General features: G+C 48.0%; 2 protein-coding genes and 1 non-coding gene across 8 annotated transcripts in view; 1 reads left to right on the top strand and 2 right to left on the bottom strand.

Annotated features, from left to right (window-relative positions):
- Window positions 1-21412, bottom strand: part of LOC144162848 (uncharacterized) — a 369290-nt gene that overhangs the window by 59669 nt on the left and 288209 nt on the right. The gene's annotated exons all lie outside the window — the stretch shown is intronic.
- Window positions 1-21412, top strand: part of LOC144162845 (multiple PDZ domain protein-like) — a 283629-nt gene that overhangs the window by 145123 nt on the left and 117094 nt on the right. The gene's annotated exons all lie outside the window — the stretch shown is intronic.
- Window positions 8452-8524, bottom strand: Trnat-ggu (transfer RNA threonine (anticodon GGU)). The gene has a single exon. It is a non-coding gene; the product is annotated as a tRNA-Thr (tRNA).

Raw genomic sequence — 21412 nt, 5'->3', positions numbered from 1 at the left:
GACCCGCAAATCATCCTCAGCTGCAGGTTTCACTGCACATTTCACTTTCGTGTTTGACCAATTTTTATGGCGAAGATATCGACATAATTTTTTATATCTGTTAGACGTTTCGACGTTTATTTTTGTCCTCACGCGCCTCGGGGCTGTGTTGCGCATGCGCAGTTACATATTCCTGTCGACTGCGCCAATTATTTGGCCGCTAGCACAGCCCACTGATAAAATGGCAGCTCCCAGGACGAAAAAGTTGAAAAGGTCTTTTCAACTTCTTACCTTTTCAACTTCTTCGTCCTGGGGGCTACCTTCAACTTCTGCGTTAATTAAGGCTGCCTGGAAAGAAGGGGGCGGGGGCGTAGGGAAGATGCTTAAATTAAGCGAAACCATCTTTTTCGCACCGTGCCCTCGTAGTTCAAGGACAATTATTGGCACTGCAAATGGTCATGTCCAAGACACCAGTTATCAGTGCATTTTCCTTGTTTTAAGCTTTTTTTTATTTTATTAACAGTGACACTGGCTAGTCGGTGGGAGATAAGGGTTTTGCCGGTGGCGTAAAAACCAAGAATGGCTGCAGTCTTGCCAGGTGCGCGGCTCATGCGCAGAGAGATAGAGTGAGATAAAGTGTTTTTTTTTTTTTTTTGCGAAATCATCTGATGCGAACAAAAACAAAACTGCACCAGATTGCACCAGCACGTGGCACGTGCGTACCGAGGCCGAGAATGAACGGAGGTTCCGCGCTCATGCATGCTACAACTGTCGCCAATCCTCGCCTCGGTCAATCGGACGGCATTCATTTTCGCATTTCACGCACCCGGGGGCTTCTTTCTCGGGGAAATGAGTTAGCTTTGTGCTTTTTCTTTGTTTAATTTTCTGGCAAGTCGAAGGGGGAAGGGGGGGATTTTAATTTTGGCAGCTCTAACGAGGAAACGAGAACGCACCTGGCTCCCCACCGCCACTACCTCTCTATTTTGCCAAACTCCGGAGCTTCCTTATTGCGCTCTTGTTACTTTTATTATCATTTTTTTTTTTCGGTCACGGGTTCCTCCTTTCTATATCAGCGAGGACGCCCTCTCTCTGTGTACTCCCTTTCCAAGTCTGGTCGGCCACTTGGCCGCGAGCCGAAAAGCTGTTTAAAACGCGACCGCCGCATAATCCGCTCAGCACTCTCCGCCCCACAGACTCCTTTCCCGAATCCCGAGAAGACCCGACGCCAACCACGAAGCTTTTCATGCGGGCGCCGCGTTAAATTTAATCGCACTGGAATGCGACGTGGCGGCGATATAAATTCGACCGCTCTCCTCGCCCCGCCTTTAGGCGGTAGGCGAGGGCGCTCTGGAGACCCCGCGGCTTGCGCGAGAAGAAAGAGTGCGGTGTTCGTTGCTAGCTGAATCGGCCGTGGGGCTACTGCCGCCACCGCCGTCTTTGCGGCTGTCACCACGCTGCTGGGAAGACGGGTCCTGGCGGGTAGTGTTCCGTTCTCTCAAAAACCAGTTACGCGGAAAAGGTTCCGTATCCGGTCGAGGAGCGACTCGTACCTGTTAAACCTCTTGCGGTTTAAAATGACGCTGTGCCAGTGGCTGAATGTGCAACGCGTTACCGTTAAAGTCACTGTGCAACACCACCGCGTTACAAAAAGGGATCCGCTAAACATCATCATCATCACCATCGCCAGTGTAGGTTAGAAAGAGGTGCGGAAGAGTGGCAGTGTTAGATCGTGTAGAAATTTTATTAGCAGCGATTGGAGAAAAAATGGAGCGAAGTGTGTCCGCAAACGTTTATTAAAGGGAAAGCTTTCTTAGTGGGGCCGGCGGCGTTCTGTCATTGAGGCTTTTCCCTGTAGACCGGTTGGTCGACGGGAAAGCTCTGATAAGATCTCTTGACACACAGCGCGTGCGTGAAACCGCGCTTTCATTGCGTCAAAAGGGTTTACTCGAAAATCGCGAAAAGGAACGGTCCTACATAAGACAATGCACGCGTGCCGATCATGAAGAAAGAGTACGATGGTACGCCTTTTATTTCACAAACCACGTATCGGTATACATTTAGATCGTTCGTACATACGTTTACTCGTTGCGCTAAAAATCGTCGCATGGGTTCGTTCATCGTACGCGCCCTTTGGGTCTTTCAAGGTTTTACTGTCCATTAGAGGCACTTTCAACGAAAGTTAGACCCACTTTAAGCTTTCGCGCTCCTTTCAACTTTTCGTAGGAAGGGATACATTTTTGAACCCAAATGTGGCGAGGAGAGCAGCGGTGATATATGATCTTCTGCCGTGGTCATGGTGTGAGTGTCCACCATGCGGCTAAGCTGTGTGCGGTGTTTAGATTAGAGAGTGTCGAGGTTAGCGGTAATTAAACGTTGTCCGATTAAATTATGCCGGATCAGAGTCTATCGAATACGTGGGCTATTTTGTGAGCTCTTCCGACCGTTTTTCGGGAATTTTATCGTTAACGTAAGACGGAGTTTTGAAATTGCCATTTCCCTAGCGCCGTTGACCTATAGCCAGTCGGCAGGCCTAAAAATTGCTGGCATGTTTATTAACCTGCACAGCCTGCGCTTAAATGAATGAAAGGGGTAAACATTGAAGGGTCTTTGCAACACTTTCTTTTCCTCATGTTAGCGACCCCCTAAATTACATCTCTATGCCCACCAGGTAACTTTGAAACTTGCTCAAGAAAACTTTCTCTCTTTCCCGATCTTGGCGTTGTTCGAGTGCTAGAATTACGTCATTAGAGCGACGCAGCGGCTATTGGCCGGCGTCCTTTCAGTTGCAACAATAACTGCATTTGGTAGCCACTCTTTAAAAAAATTACGCCACCTTCCCGTGAGGGGAACCCTGTGGAGATGCGACGCATCTTGGGGGTTCACTTGGTGTTTCCGTTGGGTTGATTCTCTAATTGCGTAAAACGTGTGAGGAACGCGTATGATGTATTCTTTATTTCTTTGGCTGGTGCTGGAACGACCGCGGCTATGACGTAACCTGGCGCGGCTATGACGCAACACAATCCACTTTAATCCAATCCAAGCCAAGCCAACCCAATCGAATCCAATCCAATGCCCCTCGCGAGTCGCGAGAGAGTGTGTGAGGGGGTGAGCGGCGGAGAGCGCAGCTCGCGCGGCGAGGAGAATGGGGCAGGGGTGTGGACGGACAACAACAACGCCGTATGGAGGGACAAGACGAGTGAATGAGATGCAGTCACATCTAAAAAATGCCACGAAAGCAAAGGAGAAACAGAGCGCGTACCAGCTGCGACGAGCAAATCACGCAGTGCTGGTCGGGGCGGCGATAACTGTAGCTTTTTTAGTGCTTCCAGACGCGAAGGAAAGAGCGAAAGCGTTTATCAGAAGTGTTGCGGAGTTTCTTAACCATTAAATAGGTTAACATGAAAGCATTGGAAAATTCAGATGGCATAAAAACACTTTGCAAACCAAAAGGGCGTTGTTATTACGGTGTGCTGCGGAGCGGCTGCAAGTGGCGCCTGGTGTCTCCTGCCGCCCATATATCTGATTTAAAAAAGGCTCAAGAATTGTTTTTGATTGGTGAAGTGAGGGAATAAATCCGCGCAACGGCAAGATTTGGCGCTCTGACGGCGCGGTTTTCCTGAAATAACGTCATTTTCGCCCGAATGTCGGAAGATTTGAAAGTTCGCCGCTATTTGTGGATTTCTTTTCCGCAGAAAATAATGTGCTTTGCTGCTGAGTGGAGCGGGTTACCCAAAACCGGTTACTTCAAATAGAAAAGAAAGAAAGATGTGTTTTAACCTCAGTAGCCGTTTAAGCACTCGCGAAATCTGGTTCCTGCAGATGTGATACAACAATAGCAGTTCACTCGTAACTATTGAATTGTAAAAGTTGACGAAATGTTGACTCGTCGGATTGAACCGAAAATGGCAAATTAGGTGTTTAGTGAAGCGGCGCGAAATAATTAATATTAATTCGCAGCGTGGTATAAATTCTACATTCATCGTTAACGTCGTACGTTTACGACCGCCGCTTTTCAGTCATTCACAGACGTCACGTGTTTACGAGTTGAGAGTCAGGTCTTTTGGCAGTGGGCCAGCCGTAGGTCGTTTGTTATACCTCCCGTCACAGCTTCTGACGTTTGTAGTGGACGTGTCGTCGTGGGCGTCTGCAAACGGTGAACAAACCGAGGCGTCAAGAGGGTGTCGAAACCACGGGCGTGCCCCTCACCAGAGCGCGAATACAACGAGGAGGTCGTTTTCCCGCCACGCATGCAGACCAGGGCTTTGAGAGCTTCCTTTGTTTGTTCGTTTTGCTTGGTTTTGTGCCCGCAGGGGTTAGGTTACGTGTGCGTTCTGTGAAGAATCGGGAAGGAAATTTTATGGTGAATTTTAGATTGACCGCCCAATTTAGCTTTCAACACGCCGTGTGAGATTTGCTTTAGGGCCATCTATATACCCCTTGCGCAACTGTGGACGGAGACAGCTCTGCGGGCGAAAGTCGTCTGTGGTTAAGGCCGGCGCATAGTAAACACGGCTGGCGTAAACTATCTTGCGTAGTCTCGTACATTAGTAGATTGGCGGGGCTGATGCGCCGTCGGCCGTGGGGTTGTAAGCGTAACACCGTACGGGAGGCAGTCCCGTTAGCGTGCTTGACTTTTCCTTGTCTGTCTGTCGCTCTTTTGCCTTCCGTTGCGGGCGAACCCAACGGCCATTTCCCTTATAAATCTGACGTTGGTGGTGTTGATAAAAAACAATAAGGGTAGCTCTCGGCTTCAGGCGTTCCATCTTGTTGATCCCGTAACTTGGTGCTTCCTGTAATTCTTGGCAGAACGTCGATAATACAGGTTTCTGTGTGATCCGGTTAGGCCTGACACCCCCTTCATCTTTCATGAAAAGTTCGTCACCTGACTCCCCTGCTCCCAGCCTCTGTGCTCCCTTGTCCGTATGTTTCTTTTAGCTTACGGGATATCATAATTGTTGACTACCCCCGCCCTGAAGTAATGGTGTTAGCGGGAAATGACGTATTAATCTGATGACGTCACTTTGGCAACGACGTCAGTTCCGGCGAGATGGCGACTGTCACATTGCATCCGTGGTTCGGACGCCGGTAAAATGACACCATCCAGTTTCCTTGACGACAATGCTATTTTTTTCTTCGAAAGTAAAAACATGCCGTTATTTTGCCTCCCCCCCCCCCCCTTCTCTCTAGGGGCAGTTTACATTTTGAGGACAGAAACTTCTACATGTATCATTTCATTCTTAGCCACTCTGCCTCCTTTTCCTTATTTGCACCTTCGTTCATTTTCAGGATTTCTTGCGCTTTACACGCAGCGTGAACATCCTCAAACCCTTGCCCTGGAGAGCCGTCTGCTATTTTTAGTGCAAAAGCATAAAATTGCTCGTTTGTCGAAAAGTCTGCTGTCCCAGAATCACAGGCCAAGGCCATTGGATTCCCATTGGCTGCAACGCGTTCCATACCGCGTGCCTAAAAAAAAGTGTCGCGCCTTGCGGCGCAGCAATCACCGCAGCAGTAGACAACGCACTGCGACATTCAGTTGAACGTTAATGCCTTCGCATTCACTACGCTTAAATGTTTGTGGAGTTGTTTTTTTTTTTTTTTTCAGGGACACAAGCAAAATTTAGATGAGGCATACGCTTTCATTTTATTCCAATTCTTTTGTAGAGATAACTCGAGCTTAATTATCGCATCCTCCTATCCTCAAGCGACAAAACTCTTATCGGGTGCCTAATACTTTCTCTTCCTCTCTTTAGATGTCCCTACTTGTGGGCGGAAACGCGACAGAGGCCGCCGTTTCCCAAAGCCACATCGGTAGCAGACGACGCGATCGAAGCGCAGACGAGCGTACGGTCATTCCGGGCCGGAGAGAGGCGAACTTTTTTCCCCCTTACGCCTAATTCCCTGCACGCTCCTATCTCGCAGGTTGCTTTATCTCAACTCGACAATCGCCGCCGCCGACCGGAAACGCTAAATTAGGGAAGCGCGGTCCCTGTTCTGGGCCTTATTCCCTGCCGCCATCGATCGCAGCGTCCCCTGCCGTCTGCTGCACTCAAGTGTCGTCTGCGACCCGCGCGTGGGTCGTCTGCGGGAAGCGCTTTCCTGTCTCTTACACGGAGCGTTCCTTTCGCGAAGCACCGTTGAGATTGGTAAAGCGGGGGAAAAAAATAAAGTGTACTTTCCTTTATGGAAGCAGCTGCGCGCGTTATCCGGAACGGAAACTTCTTTAACGTTTCCTATATTCATGGAGGGAAGGTGAGGGATGAAGCAGAGACGCGGCGGAAAGAAAAAAAAAAGCGATCAACTCGCCGGGTTTTTATCCTTGCTCGGCGGTTGTTGCAGTAGGCAAGGAAGTGGCGATGTTGTGTACACGTATTTTATTTTATTTTTTTTGTAATTTGGGCGCTGTTTCCTGTTTCGTTTTACCACAGAGTGAATGCGGTTTTACGCTAGCCGTTACCTGTATGCCTCGGGGGCGGTTGTGATGTGCGTCGTCTGCGTTCGCTGCGTTTTCTTTTTTCGTGTTCTTTAAGATTCTAATCGATTTTGAAGTTGTCGCCCATAGAGGGATCGTTTGCGATAGGCTCGTGCCCTAACCACGAACGCAAGAAGGCTGTAAAAATGCCTTCGTTGGGACTTTACCGATATCTTGAGGCACCGGCCCAGCTGCTGAGTTCCTGCGGGAAACGCAATTGCCTAAAAAGGGACGCTTCCGCGCGCTACCATGACGTGGGCGACGCTCATCTGAAGTCCTGTAGGCCTATCGCCTCCCTGTAGTGTCTGTACGAAAGAAGCGAAAAACAAAAGGGAAACAAAGTATAATAAGGCCTGAATTAGTAATCCTATAATTCAAAATACACGCGAGTTTTCCGAGAAATAATGACTTTTTCTTTTCTTTTTTAAAAAAAATAGTGCATTTCTGCCCACCAGCTCGGCGTTAGTTCAGCTCGTAGAACGTGAGGCGAAACCTCGTCGAAACATTTTCGAAACTTCGCGGAATCATTTCCGGAACCGGTGTTCGTACTCCTGTTGAGAGGCCGATTGGAGGAGACCTCATTCAAAAAAAAAAGTAATAAATAAGTAAATAATAATTGCAAGCACGCTTTTGTTAAAATAACAGGTATAATAGGTTATGTTAAAATAAACATAAAATAACAGGTTATGTTAAAATTACAGGCTGCGGTACTTTCGTTCCTTGCGAACGGCTGCTAAGCTGCATACCGAAAATTGCGGTGGATCGCCCGGGAAGATCCCTGATAGTCTCACATACGTCCGCGACTGCTTCAGCTATGGAGCATTAAAGGGACAGACAACCGATTTTTGTGGAGCGCACGTCCTCTACCTCACATGAAATCCAGCGTTTTATTATAGTGGGGTGATCACGAGGAATTTTTCCAAGTAAATTGCTGGAAATAATCTTAATTTGGCACTAAACTTCCTGAAGCCCGAATGGTGGCGCCACGTAGTGTCTGAGCGTGACACTCCCGTACGTAGCCAGAGAACTCCGTCGCTTTTCAATGCGTGAATCGAAAACCTCATAAAGGAATATGAGATACTGCACTTCACTATTGTCCTTGGTAAGGACGAGGACGTGCAGTGAAATGTATATTGCTGCGCGGCCCACTGTCATGGTGGCCAGCATTCGTTTCGGCAGCATACTTGAGGCTGGTAGACCTAAATATTCTGCTTTCTTTCTTTCTTTTTTAATTGAAAGTTTATTTCATGAAAGCAATACAAACATATTGGTATACAGACGAGGGTCCTAGAGTCAAGAGACTGAAAGGGGACCCTCGATTTTGAATACATACGATAACGCATGGAAGCAGCGTTTGGGCACAAGAGCCCGTCGGACCAATACGCAGTGTAAAATGACAAGGAAAATGAGCATATCGTATACATACATACATACATACATACATACATACATACATACATACATACATACATACATACATACATACATACATACATACATACATACATACATACATACATACATACATACATACATACATACATACATACATACATACATACATACATACATACATACATACATACATACATACATACATACATACATACATACATACATACATACATACATACATACATACATACATACATACATACATACATACATACATACATACATACATACATACATACATACATACATACATACATACATACATACATACATACATACATACATACATACATACATACATACATACATACATACATACATACATACATACATACATACATACATACATACATACATACATACATACATACATACATACATACATACATACATCGAATCAGAAAATGGGAAATGAGGGGCTCGGTGACATAAGACAGAAAATAAGGGTTGGCAGTCAAGAAAACCTCGGAAAGCAAAGGGGAGGTTGTGGTGGGTCATAGAAAGAGATGAAGAATTTTTTGAGTCAGAAAGAAATTGGTAAAAAAATGCCCGCCGGGTGGGATCCGAACCCACGACCTCCAGAATACCGGTCTGGTGCGATAACCACTACGCTACCGGCGGGGCTGTTTCCCCGCCAGTTTCTCGGGTATTTATGTTAGGTATTTTTTGTTTCCTGTACTTGGGGGTGGTAGCCAGCGCCACATTTTTTCACCAATTTCTTTCTGACTCAAAAAATTCTTCATCTCTTTCTATGACCCACCACAACCTCCCCTTTACATTTATACATACATACATACATTAAGGGACAAGAAGAGGGCGGAGTGGGTCAAGGAACAAACGCGTGTTACGGACATATTAGTAGAAGGAAGGAAGGAAGGGTGTAGAAGGAAGGCATGGAAATTAACCTGGCTAGAACCTAGTTTGCTATCCTGCACGTGGGAAAGGGCGAATAGGCAGAAAAGAGAAAAGAAAGAATGAAGAGAAGTTGGAGTAGACACGTATGCCCAGCGCTGAAGCACTGACACTGATTGACACTGGAGCCGTTCAGTCTATAGTCTGGTGTTTAAGTTTGTATTAAGAAGAAGAAATGGACGTGGGCAGTGCATGTAATGCGAAGGCAAGCTAGCCGTTGGTCATTAAGGGTAACAGAGGGGATCCCTAGAGAAGGCAAGCGTTGCAGGGGGCGGCAGAAAGTTAGATTGGCAGATGAGATGGGGAAGTTTGCGGGGCTAAATTGCTCGCAGTTGGCAATGGTAATTGGAAATTAATGAGAGATACCTTTGCCCTGCAGTGGGCGTAGATAGGCTGGTGATGGTGAGGATACATACACTCAAAAAGGTAGTGGTTCAATCAATTCGTGAATAGCAAAATATGAAACAAAGGCACGTGAGAATACCAGGAAAATACGCGAAAGATAAGAACAAAAAAAAACAAGGTATTTATTACAGCAAAAGAAATTCTCTGAAATTTTTTTAAAAGCAAGTTAGGGAGGGGGATGATTTAATAGCCATTGGTAAATTATTCAAAAGTGTGACGACTGCAAAACAAATGGTTTTCTTGCCGTAATTAGTGTGAACAGTCGGTAGTAAAAAAATTGTTATTGCTTGAAAACTTAGTGGCGCTTTTGCCGCGCAAAATAGTAACATCGATAAGGTTATATGAAAGGTTGCAATGCAGCAAATTGTAAAAAAAAAAACATTCCTAAGTTGTGGTGAAATAGTGCTTTGTTTGATGGTATGTTATTCTGACGCAGTAGCCCAGAGGCAGAGGAGCGACAAGAACGAAATGTTATAATGCGAATACATTTGTTTTGAATATGTTGCACAGATGTAACGTGAGAAGATGTATGTGTTGCCCCGTCAGACAATGCCGTAATGAAAATGGCTGTGAACGAAAGCAAAATACAGAGATACTAAAGCTTGTGGGATTCTACATTTCACACACTAGTGATTTCCCACCCCGCAGCCATCCGCGCTCAGCAAACATGCCTTGCGAGCGCCGGCTGCGGACGGGTCCGTTGTTTGCGGAGGCAGACAAAGGCAGGAGGCGGCGAGGGCAAAACATCAATGACAGCATTTATTGCAAAGTGCAAATCAAATATACTGCATACAGACTAATCGTAGGCCATAACGGTAACACTGGGAGCGAGACATTAAACAACGCTAGAGATCGAGATGTTTCGACTCACCGATGGCATACCGGAGCAGCGGAGCGCTGCGGAGTGCGAGCGCACTCTTAGCCAAAAAGGACTAACGGCGCATCGGCGTTAGTCCTTTTGGGGACTAACTGCGTTGCCACTAGAATTAGTCCTTTTTGGGACTAACGGCAAGGGTACCAACTGTTAGTCCCTCTACACTTAGTCCCTTGATGGTTCAACTGTTGGTCCGCCATAAAGACTAACTGTTGGTCCCTTGCAGATCAACTGTTAGTCACCCCTGTTAGTCGACTGGAGACCAACCGTTGGTCATCTGCGTATCAATCGTTAATCTTTCCCATTACTCTCCCTAGACCAATTGATGCTTTCAAGACTAAATGTTCATCCCTGCAAATGCTCCCCTCTGGATTAACCGTGCATACTAAAAGACGATGTGCTGGCTCGTGCAAGTACTCCATGAGTGACTGTCGATCCATTAGACCGACAATTCAGTAGACAGGAGTAAACACAAGAGACCAGAAGCAGTATTTCTTGGCCACTTGTTCACGACAAAGTACCCACGACAAAGAAAATGTTACTTTCAAGCTTTTTATTGCAACACTGTGTGAGCAACATACACAACAAAAGTAAACCGTACTCTACTCTTGACGTTGGAGTCTCTATTTCGAAGGCCTGTACGGCACACCTTGTTGAGGCGATGCGCCCAGTATTGGGTTATTCCGTTCATACATGGCTGCTGTCCTTGGCGCAAGCGTGCTCCACTTGTCTTGAGGTACTTGTCCGTTGAAAGGAGACCGCCATCCTCCGTGACGCTGTCGGTGATGGGCGTATGTCGTCACGCTCCTGCAGGAAATAAATAGGGCAACAAAACAAGTGTTATTCATGGTGGGACGCAAAATTGAGAAAAACGCAGTTTCCAGCAGCCCTAACAAGCCTCCGTAAAAAAATACCTCAAAAAGCAAAAAGAAGCAAAATCAACGCTTTATGTAGTGCAGCCAAATGTGGCCTGTGAATTGCACTGAGTATAAGACTACGGATTAATTAAGACCATGGCCACGGTAGTTAACAAGCGAAACTCAGACATTGTTGTTTTTCCGACTCCAGCAGAAAAGACGCCACTCAAACCAGAAATAGAACCTGGGGACTCATGCTCCCTCACTCAACGCATTGAGCCACTGTATAAGGGCAACATAAAATAGAAAGATTGCTCATTTCTCGCATGCAGGTTCGCTATCATTCTCAGAGGCTTACGTAGCACGAAACAAGGGCTTCTTCCCTCCCTTTCACAAGACATGTAGGGAAAGAGACGCTTCCTGTCAGCACCAGCTCTAAATCAAAATGGTTTGACTGCAATAAAAAATAAAAAGAAAACAAGAAGAAATATTTAATTATTAGAAGAAAACCTGCTTTCCAGCGCTGATGATGCGGGTTTGTATAGAACAAGGTCATTATTGATTTCTGGATGTGATGTCGGTGTCGAAGAATGCGTTTTTATTTCAAAAATGTATTAAGAGCCAAATTTTCTCAATGTTTAATAAATTTAACGATTTTTAAGAAATAGCCTCGGGCGAAACAAACAAAACGGCGTCCTCTCAGCTTTCTGCATGGGGAGTGGCTATGGCTGTACGTTTTTAGTTCCTCTTTGCGGACAGTTCACAGTGAGTTCGTACGTGCACACAAAAAAAGTCTTTCAAAGAAAAGGGGCAAAAATGTTTGAGGCTGACCACGCTGCGAGCGCTTGGCTACCAGTGAGGGAGCAACAAAAATGAAAAAAAAGTGAAGGAAGCTTTCGGCCACGTTAGATGAGTCACGCGAGCGTGCGCCTGCTACTGTGAAATTCATGTGAAAGGCACGGGTGACGGGTGGGTGCGGGAAGGACTGCAGGACGAGAATGTTTCGTGAACGAGTTCCCCGAAAGCCAAACAATTTTGGGGGGGGAGGGGGGGGGGGGGGGCGCGTTACTGCCAGTCAGGTTCGCCGTGGCGGCCACAAGGTGGGCCGGTACTGGAAAAGGGGCCATTAGATGACACTGTATTCTAAAAAAAAAATAATAATAAACTTGCCGTGAGATACATAAAGATTCTACGATTTTGTTAGAGGATTTTTATTACGGCGGTCAGACCGCGCCTTCGAGAAAGACTTCATTTTGCCGTTCTGCTGTGGTCCGGCAGATTACAAGTTCTGGTTCCGCAAAATATGGAGAAAAATGCCTTACTCAGCCAATTTACATCAGATTTTAACCGTTTTTGTCTAGTTTTATTCTGGACGTAGTTGCGGTTACGAGGGTGCAACTATTTTTGCCCTACTCAGCCTCAGAGTGTACGCGTCCGTTGCAGTTCCGGCGTTCTGCCAGACTTCTTGTAATTTTCCTGCTTAAAATATCACGTTTTCATTTAAATTTTAATATGTCTGCGAGTAATTCTTGTGTCCTAACAGCACCATGTTGTTATTTTAGTGTTCATATGTTTGCCTAAAAAGTTAGAGCCCTTCAAGATTCTCGGCCACGTGTTAACCACGCTTTGACATTTCTGGCTATAAATGTATTAAAACTGCACTTTCAAAAGAAAAGAAGTTAGCGGTTAGCTTCCTTTTTGTACGCTGCTCCTGCTGGGGCAGTTAGTTATGCGGTTGGGCCACTTGTTTAAAGAGAAATTGCATTTTTACTATTTTAGGGTTAAGCAAAAAATTGGGAAAATATTGACCGAAACAAATAAAAATTAGGTCGCCGTCGGCAGTAACGCATAGCGAATCGACTGGCGTTGGTTTTAAAAAATAGCTGGCACTCTGACGCTAAGATGCAAGCTCACGAACTTCAAAAAAAGGGCGAATGGGGAAAAGCGGTCGCCGCCGCAGCTCACCTTTCGCACGTCCGTCCCCGCTGGCCGCCGAACGAGTAGAATTAAGTCGGAGGGCCCCCTCCAGGGGGAGCAACAGCAACGTTGCGGGAGCAAAGGGCGCTGTTAGTCTTTCCGTTGGTCCCATTCGCGTCGAGGGACCAACGTTTGGTCCCTTCATTTTGCACACGGCCCTAATCTTGGCGCGTTTGGTCTTTTGGGGACTAAATGTTCCTCGCGAGGCGTAATTGCTGCAGTTAGTCTTATTTTCTCCCATTTTGGCTAAGAGTGCGCGGTTGCAGTCTCCCAGCTCGTCCCATGTGGCGCGTTCCCCAGGACAGGACCAGCGCGCCGAAACGTCCGCGCGCTACCGGATCCCCAAGACAAGAGACCGTCCTCCCGTCATCCGACAACCCACCACCCCTCGCCTTTTGGTGGCGCTAGTATCGAGGAAGAACTGGTTCTCGGGTAAGGCAGAGGGTAAAAGGGTCAACACCACCACCAGGGCGGCAACAAACCGTCCGGTCGCTGGCGCCCTCCCGTATGGTCCCGTCGCGTGAGCGAGGCGGGTTGTGCACGCTGGCCGCGATGGGAAGCTAGCCAGAAAGGGGTTCGCGTGAAAGTCGCGATCCCCACAAGCCGTATGAGGAAAAAAGCGGCGAGCCTTAATTAAAGCTCGCCGTTCTGTGGCCCTATCAGCTATAGAGGAACCGTTTCGATTCGAGGTGCTTTAAGTGATATGCCCTTTCATTTGGAAGCGAGAGTATATACTCCACAGAAATAGGTTGTCTGTCTTTTTAAGCTTTAGGCTACCCTTGTCGACCGAAAAATGCTGCCATTTTTTGATATCTACACACGTGGTAGGCGTGATTGGAGCTAAGTACATGTACTACGCTGCTCCGTACAAGCAGTTCGTCAAGCGTAGTCGCTGGTGAAAAGTTCATTGGAGAAGTGCGTTGTTTCTATTGAGCCTGTCACCGCTTCTTCGATTCTGTGATGGCAGACGCCAGATATGATTCCTTTGGGAAAACAGCGAAAATTGTCGCCGGGCTTCGAGAGACTTTCAATTAAAGAAGCCTCGTTGCGCCAGGCAAGGGTTTATGAACATTTTTCTGGCTTCAAACGCGGCGACATGTCGCTTGAAAATCAACCGTAACGCCGCAGGACTGGCGAAAGCACCCGCAACAGTTCTTGCGGGTGCTTTCACGGAATTTCGCGGAATTCCGGAATTTCACGGAGTTCACGTTAAGACACTGATGGAACAATTCGTGGAACGAGAGAACGCAGACGGCCAAAGTGTCAATCGCTTGGGCGCGAACAGAGAAACTGCTTAAAGGGGCCCTGAAAGGCATTTTGAGCACACTAAATGAACTAGCGCAATCGTTAGATAGGGTCGTCAACATCATCTGTGCCAAGTATTACTCTTTTACGCGCAGCGGAAAGCTCACACTTTTGTTGCAAAGTTTGTCGCTTTTTTCTCACCCTTCCCTTCGTGTTTTTGGACGCCGCCATCTTCACATGTCTACATCATCGATTCCCATATGTTCGTCATGAGCTAGACATCCTGCTATTGGGCGGCTTTTTCACGCACTTCCGGCAAAGAGATGAGTCGTCTGCTCAGCATCGGCTCGCCCGCTGATCTGCCAGCGGAGTGCCGGAGTGTTGGACATTTTACGACAAACGAAACAAGTGTAAACAAACGCTTAACCGTTTGTATTGAATGCAACACGGCCATAGCACGACATGGATTTTATGTTACATGAGTACGTACCATAAAGAAAGCCCCGTGACACTTATTTGGTGCAATCGCAGAGAACGCCCTGAGCCGAACGCCAGGGTTTGACGCGTACATTTTATTCAACTTCAAAACAATCCAGAGATGCGTTTCGAACGAACGCAACGTCACAACATGCGTTGCAAGTCTGAACCGCGATTGACAGACGATGGGTTGCCTCCTCCTGCCCGTCGTAAATTCGGCACTCACCTCACACCCGGTTTGCGTGGACGAACAGCAAGTCACAACTCTGGCGCGCAAGCGAGAAGGCTTTTAGCCAGGCACACTACACATACCCCATGCGAGGTTGAGTCGTACGTCGTTCGAGAAAGATAATCCAGACCATGGGAAGCACTATCCACCCGCTGAAGTACAATGTCGCATTTCATCGCGAAACGAACGCGTCCACAACACACAGGAGGCGATGCACACACACACACAGCTTCGGTCACTGCATTGGCTTAGCTGCAAGCTTCGTTCGGACAATCAGCGATGCTACGACGATACAGAGCTGCGTGAGGACGACGTGCTAACCACTTCACGTATTTAAAAACACAGGGGCAAAGAACTAGGTTCATCGGAAGCAAAAAATATGTCCTCCATTATAGTGCCTGAAATATACTGGCTAGTGTGCCGAGGGCGGGCTCCAGGCGGGCGCCGGGAGCGATGTACGCGGCCGGCTGCAGCTTGGGGCGCTGCCGTGCGGGAGTGTGCGCGTTCGTTCGGCCCGAGCAGATCGCGCGGTTACCTCCGAGCTGCGGCGCAGACGGCAGCGGCAGAACTTTCCATTCCCGCTTGCGACGAAAGCGAGCGAATGCGACGGAAATTCTGTCGCGCGACGAAAATTTGTCCCGACCATTCGACAAAAACGATCGTCGCGCGACAAAGCGACGGAATTCCTGCCGCTTTCACTCGCTTTCGTCGCAAGTGCGAACGGGCCTTTATGCGCAATCACATAAAACAAGCTCTTGCTTATCGCCTGAGCATACGGTTGATATCTGTGTATTTAAACGATGTGACTAGGTTTGAAACGTACGCGCTCGGCGTGCAGCTTTGTAAACGCAAGCGGTTTCACATACGCACGCTATTTTGCTGCTAATAGAGTTTTAGTACAGCGTTTGTGGCCTTTGCATACGCTAAACGCTAAATTTTTGCATCCCGCTACGTAAACACTGCGAGGGGAGTTTTAGTAGAGCGGTAGAGCGTCTAATCAGTTTTGCGTAGCGACACACTAATGCATACGGCGCCATCTGTCAAATGTTTTCCGAAAAGTCTCGCCGGCTCATCTGCTATCGGAGTGCCGGAGTGTTTGGACATTTTACGACTATCCAAACAAGTGCAAACATACGCTTTCCCGTCAGTGTTGAATGCAACGCATGGGTGCAGCTTGTCAGAACACGGGTTCTCGCTGATTGAGTGCGGCGTTGGTTTGCTCTGCGCCTTCCCGTTCATCGCCGCTGATAAAGCGATCCAATCCGGCGCGTTTTGTGCACGGGTTCTGTGTCGGTTTAAAATGTCCTTTTTCACATGCCGCCGGTAGTAGGAATTACAACCGACGCAAAATAACACCCGGCACCAGCGGGTTCACATCTGAGACCGCGCTTTTTGGATAAACAGTGCGCGGTGCACCAAAGGGAACGAGCGCACGATTCTCCCCGCGCGGCTGCGAATTCGCCGCCGATACCAACGGCAGCTACGTACACCGCGAAAGGGCAAGGCCAGGCCGCACACATGCGGCCAGGTCCTTCGTTCACTTTTCCAGCCTTTAGAGGAGTGTCCATGGGGTCAACAAAGATGAAAAAGCCGAAAGAGCTGGCCCGTAGCAGACGGCAGTCTGTGGGAGCGCAATAGCGGAAGTTCGTCACCGCTGAGGAGCGGAGCATCATGGGAGGGGAGGCCAACAGCGAAGAAACAGTTGAAAGGAGGAGGAAATGCGGCGCGACGATAATGCGCGGTTTTTGATTTACGATTTCTCAGCTAATACTCATCGCTTTAACAAAATTCTTGCAGGAGGAGATTGCTAATACATTGCTTTATTTGATTACATGTACATCCATGCATCGGCGGAAGGCATTTCAGGACCCCTTTAAAAACTCTTTCTTTTTTCTTTCTTTTTTTCAAAAAGAGAAAAAATTCCTTTCTTTTTTTGTAAGCCGTAAGTAAGGTCGGATGAATTGAATCGGGTTTGGCGTGTATCATTTGTTTCGGAGACCAAGCCATAAAAAAAAAAATGTAAAAAGACGCCATCTTTTCGGCATCAAAGCAGTCAGGACATGAAATCGAAAGCGAGAATAATGTAGACCGTTTCTGCCGCGGAAATGCCTGTTCGTTTCAAATTTATAGGGCAAGTTCGGGCAAATTAACCTACAGCTTTCTGCCGCGGAAAGGGCTGAAGCTGTTATGTTAAAAGAAATCACCCCCCAGTCTGGGAAACTCGGAGGAAAGGCTTAGGCACAACTGCAACATCCACATCCACGACGTTGAGCTTGGGGCGGTTTTTTGCAAAAAAGAAGAAGCAGAAAAGCTGGGAAGGCTAGGACACCCCCTTCCTACTCCGTGAACTTTACGTCCGGACGAAAAGAAGATTGGAAGGAAAGCATTTGTTGTATACGAAGTAAGAAAGAAAGCGACAAAGGCACTGCACATAATCACTTTTGCAACTCTCTCGGGAACACAGTTTTGCGCAATGGGATAAAAAAAAAATCTGAACAAGCTTACTGCATCTGAGGGCGACTTATTCTGGGGATTTGGTTGTCCAACGGGAAGGCGAGAGCCGGAACATTCCCGCTTGCTTGTTTGGTTCAGCTTTTTATGTTCTCGGGGCAAGGTCAGCGACGTTATGGCTCCCAGAGCTGCCGCTCTGTTCCTCCAACTTCGTGGAAGCGCCGTGGAAGCTAAAAAGGTGCGAAAAGCCGCCGCCAACAGTGCGCGCAAAAAAGTAGTTCGAAGCTGTGTCGTCTGTTTGCTTCTGGTCGTAAGAGTTTCATACTAATGAAATAAAGTTTTTTTAAGAAAATAAAGTTTTCTCTCTCTCTCATACTAATGCACACCAGAAGGAAATCTGTACAACTTCAGAACGGCAACGGAGGTTGCCGCTGTGCCTCATCACTGCAGCCGGATGTTACTCCGCGCGGCGCAAGTAGTGCGTTACTGGGAATATTTTGAACTTGGCACGAGCCGCTTCCGTGATTTTTTTGGACTTAATATGCTTATAAATTACTGCAGCGACGGCTAACAAACTACGTGAGAAAAGGCAGATGATATTACGCCTTCGTAGCAACCCCCTCTCAAAACGCTCGTGCCCGTTGACACCCGGGTCCGTCGCTTAGGCGGAGTGATACTGTACCTGACCCCTGTCTACGCGAGCTGCACTTCGCAACGAGCGTGCCATCGTGTACGGCGGAGAAGGACTTCGTTTTTGCTTGGCATGGCTTATAAACAAGCTTGAGAGTTGTCTGTGTTGCAAAAAATAAATCACAATTTTGTTGCTAAAAGACCATTTAAAGCTGTTTTATCAGCGTAAAATCATAGCACCTAAAATATTTGTCAGAGATTTCTTTTTTTAAGCTAGACGAACAAGGACAAAAAAAAAGGTGCACTGTTGGTTTTTGCGTCAGTAGAGAAAACAAGTCGTAATTCAGGCGAAGTAAGAATGGAACGCTGTCAGCTGTTATGGAGGTCCGTATGGTGGACGTGACTTGGACAGTTTTCTCTCTAGTGTGCGTACATCAGTGCGAAACTCTGCTTCTGATGGAAGCAGGCGCCACGGGGAAATGTCGGTGGATACTATACTCGGTGATGCTTTGATCGGCCCATTATCTGGTGCTCGCTGTATACCCATTCCGACGGCGCATGTTCTGGAAATGGAGTAGCAGTCCCGTAGTGTACACAGACAACCCGAAGGTGCAAGTGCGCGTAGAAAACGAACGACCCATGGATCGCATCCCAGAGGGTTTTGCCGTTTCGTTGCTGAAACTGGAGGAAAGTCGGCCAATAGCCGTTATTTCTCTGTAATTCGAGTGGTCGTAGAACGCCAAGGCCAGGAAAGATAGAGAAATTTTTTGAGCATGTTTCCAAGTTGTCTGATGGGCATAGAACAGTAATTTCTGCCTTAGGTACTTTGCGGCCCCCTAATCTAAGTACTGGGTGTGTTGGGTGACTACGTTCTGCAAGCACCCTCCGCGGTGGCTCAGTTGTTGAGGGGTTGTGCTGCTGCGCACGAGGACGCGGTTTCGATTCCCGTCCGCTGCGGCCGCTTTTCTGATGGAAGCGAAAAGCAGCAACGCCCGTGCGTACGAGATTTCCGCGCACGATAAAGATCCCCAGGTGGTCAAAATTAATCCGGAGTCCTCCGCTACGGCGCGACTCGTCGCCTGCGTTGCGTCGGCGCGTTAAACCCTACAGTCAATCAGCGACGTTCTGCAAGCATTTAGAATTTCCAAAAAAGACGTTGAAAAAGGGTTTCACGGTCCCTTAAAGTAAACTCTTGATATAGCAAAACCGCCTCACTCGAAGTGTTTCATACTCCCCACAGCAGGGAATTGGGACCACATCATACCCGCTTTCAACGAAGTATCGCTTATGACGACTTGAGTTTTCTGTCGGGAGGATTTCGTTCTAACCGGCGCAAGCGCACCCCGAAACGCCTAAATTGTCTATTGCCTATAGGCACGTGACGTATGGTGTCACGTGCCTCACACTGCCTTGGAGAAGGGAAGATTGGACATTTTAGCTTGTTGCTAGGACTCTTGCTATGTTTACGTGCATCCGCGTCGAATGTGATAGAAATTGTAGGAGAAAAAAAATGGGGCGAGAAGTGCATTTTATGCTTCTTTTACCGGTTTAAATTGCAGCAAATCGAAAAAAAAATTCGGATTAAGCGAGTACTGAGGCCAAATTTTGCGAAACTTCCCGCGAAGTTTTCACGCTTGGACTCACATGATTGGCTGCGCACTCAAGGACGTCACAGATAACGGCAGATAGAGCCAATCACGTGAGGCCGCATGAGAGAGAGAGAGAGAGATGGGGGGAGAGAGAGAATAAATATGAATTTGTCGAGCAGAGGCAGATGTTATGGGCCTCCCTAGAACGGGAATCCTTGGCTTTGACTGGCGGTCCTCGCTCGGGTCACCAGGTGGCTGAGCTGGGTATCCTGGTCTGGGCGGGCCAGGGAAGCCGTCCACTCCACTCCTCGATATCAACCCTTTGGAAATTTTCCCATACCCCGTGGGATTTTGTCCGTGGGCATTGAGCCCCAGTGCTCAAGTTCCGGTTTTTTGGAAAAGAAGCGCCAGAAAACGCAAGACAATTAGGAAATAACTGCACAAGACGAGCGCTTTATCTTGTGAGGGGGGTTGTTGGTTTTTTTCTCGGGGGTGGGGAGGTGGTGGGCTTCGTTTTGGGTGTTTTCTTTTTTTTTTTTTTTGGCTCTTCTTTTCTATCATTGCTCCCTGCCAACTCGCCCATCTGTCGGTGCTCCCAAGTTCCGATCGCCTGAAATCTTGGGAAGCAGAATTTTCACGAAAGTCCTGGAGAGATTTTGAACAGAAAACCGTCACCGTAACGGTACTTGGGCGCGCTTCACACTTGTGAGCTTCACGCCGGCTTAAGCTTCCCTGGCTTGCCCCTTTTTTAATGAAGGCGTAGTTACTTCGTTCTTTCGCTCTGTTGCACCGCTGTTAGCTTAGGCGGTAAGCCTTAGTAACGTTACTTGACGTAACTTTATTCCTCCGCCGTCTTCTGTGAAGGAGTGGAGATGGAGGGGAGAGAGAGAGAGACGTAAGAATGGGACATCAAGCCGGCGCTGGGGCGCCCAGTAGCGCCATCTCTTGGGAGAGAGGACTGTATGGCGCCAAATGATCGCGTTAGAGGCTTTCGGCGCCGGAAGAGGAGCAGCCCCCCCCACCCCCCTCGATGGGCGTGGCTTCTCATCTCCCCTCCTCTCCCCCCATCCCCGCGGAGAAGATGAGGATGAGGATGCGGATGAGGGAAAGGGTTGACACACTAACCGCGTGCCCTTTCGCTGGCTCGCCCGGGGACCGCGGTGCAATGCAGTCGCCGAAAGGGCAAAGGACGACCGCTGACGTTCGCCCGTCGTAGTAGCAGCGGGCCCGGGCGTCTGCTTGTATGGCGGCCGTTCACCCGGGCCAGCGGCGTTTTCTTCTGCTATTGCTGCGCCCCGGGCCGTCGTCGGCTGGCGCCGCTTGTAGACAACGGGATGTCGAGAGCCCGTGACGTCAATTATTCCCGCTGCGATCGCAGGCTTTGGCGACGATTGATGGCGCGTATCATGGGCGCTTGATGGTCTGCGTGCTTTTTTTTTCAGCCGGTGTCGAGGTTTGTTCGGGCTGGGTTGGAGACGTCGGAAGTGACAGACTTGGACGTACTTGTTTTGTGGGGATCGCATTATGCGCTGGAGCGCGTTTTAGGTGGCGGGTAGAAGACACTTCCAGAGATTCTCGCTGAGCCGTCGTCTTTGAGAAGGAGCTGCGTGTCTAAAGGGAAATCATATTCCTCCCTCCGCTGACCTTCTCTATCTTTTTTTTTTTTTTTTTGCGTGTAGGGTTTGCGTACACCACGGTATGCGCGGACTTTGCATGTGATTCCGCCGGTGTTTCAATTTTTTTCGCTTTTTTATTTTATATTTCTGTTTGCTGAGAGTTAGTCTCGTTTGCAATCATCACACGCTTTTTCCCTGAAAAGGCTGGCCGTGAGGAAGCTAACAAAACCACTGCAAAAACGGGACA

Source organism: Haemaphysalis longicornis, unplaced genomic scaffold, assembly GCF_048455015.1.
Source record: "Haemaphysalis longicornis isolate Haplotype H1 unplaced genomic scaffold, Haemaphysalis longicornis Haplotype H1 scaffold_12, whole genome shotgun sequence".
NCBI classification, from domain to species: domain Eukaryota; kingdom Metazoa; phylum Arthropoda; class Arachnida; order Ixodida; family Ixodidae; genus Haemaphysalis; species Haemaphysalis longicornis.
Note: the sequence above shows the minus strand (reverse complement) of the source record. Positions and strands in the feature narration are given on the sequence as shown.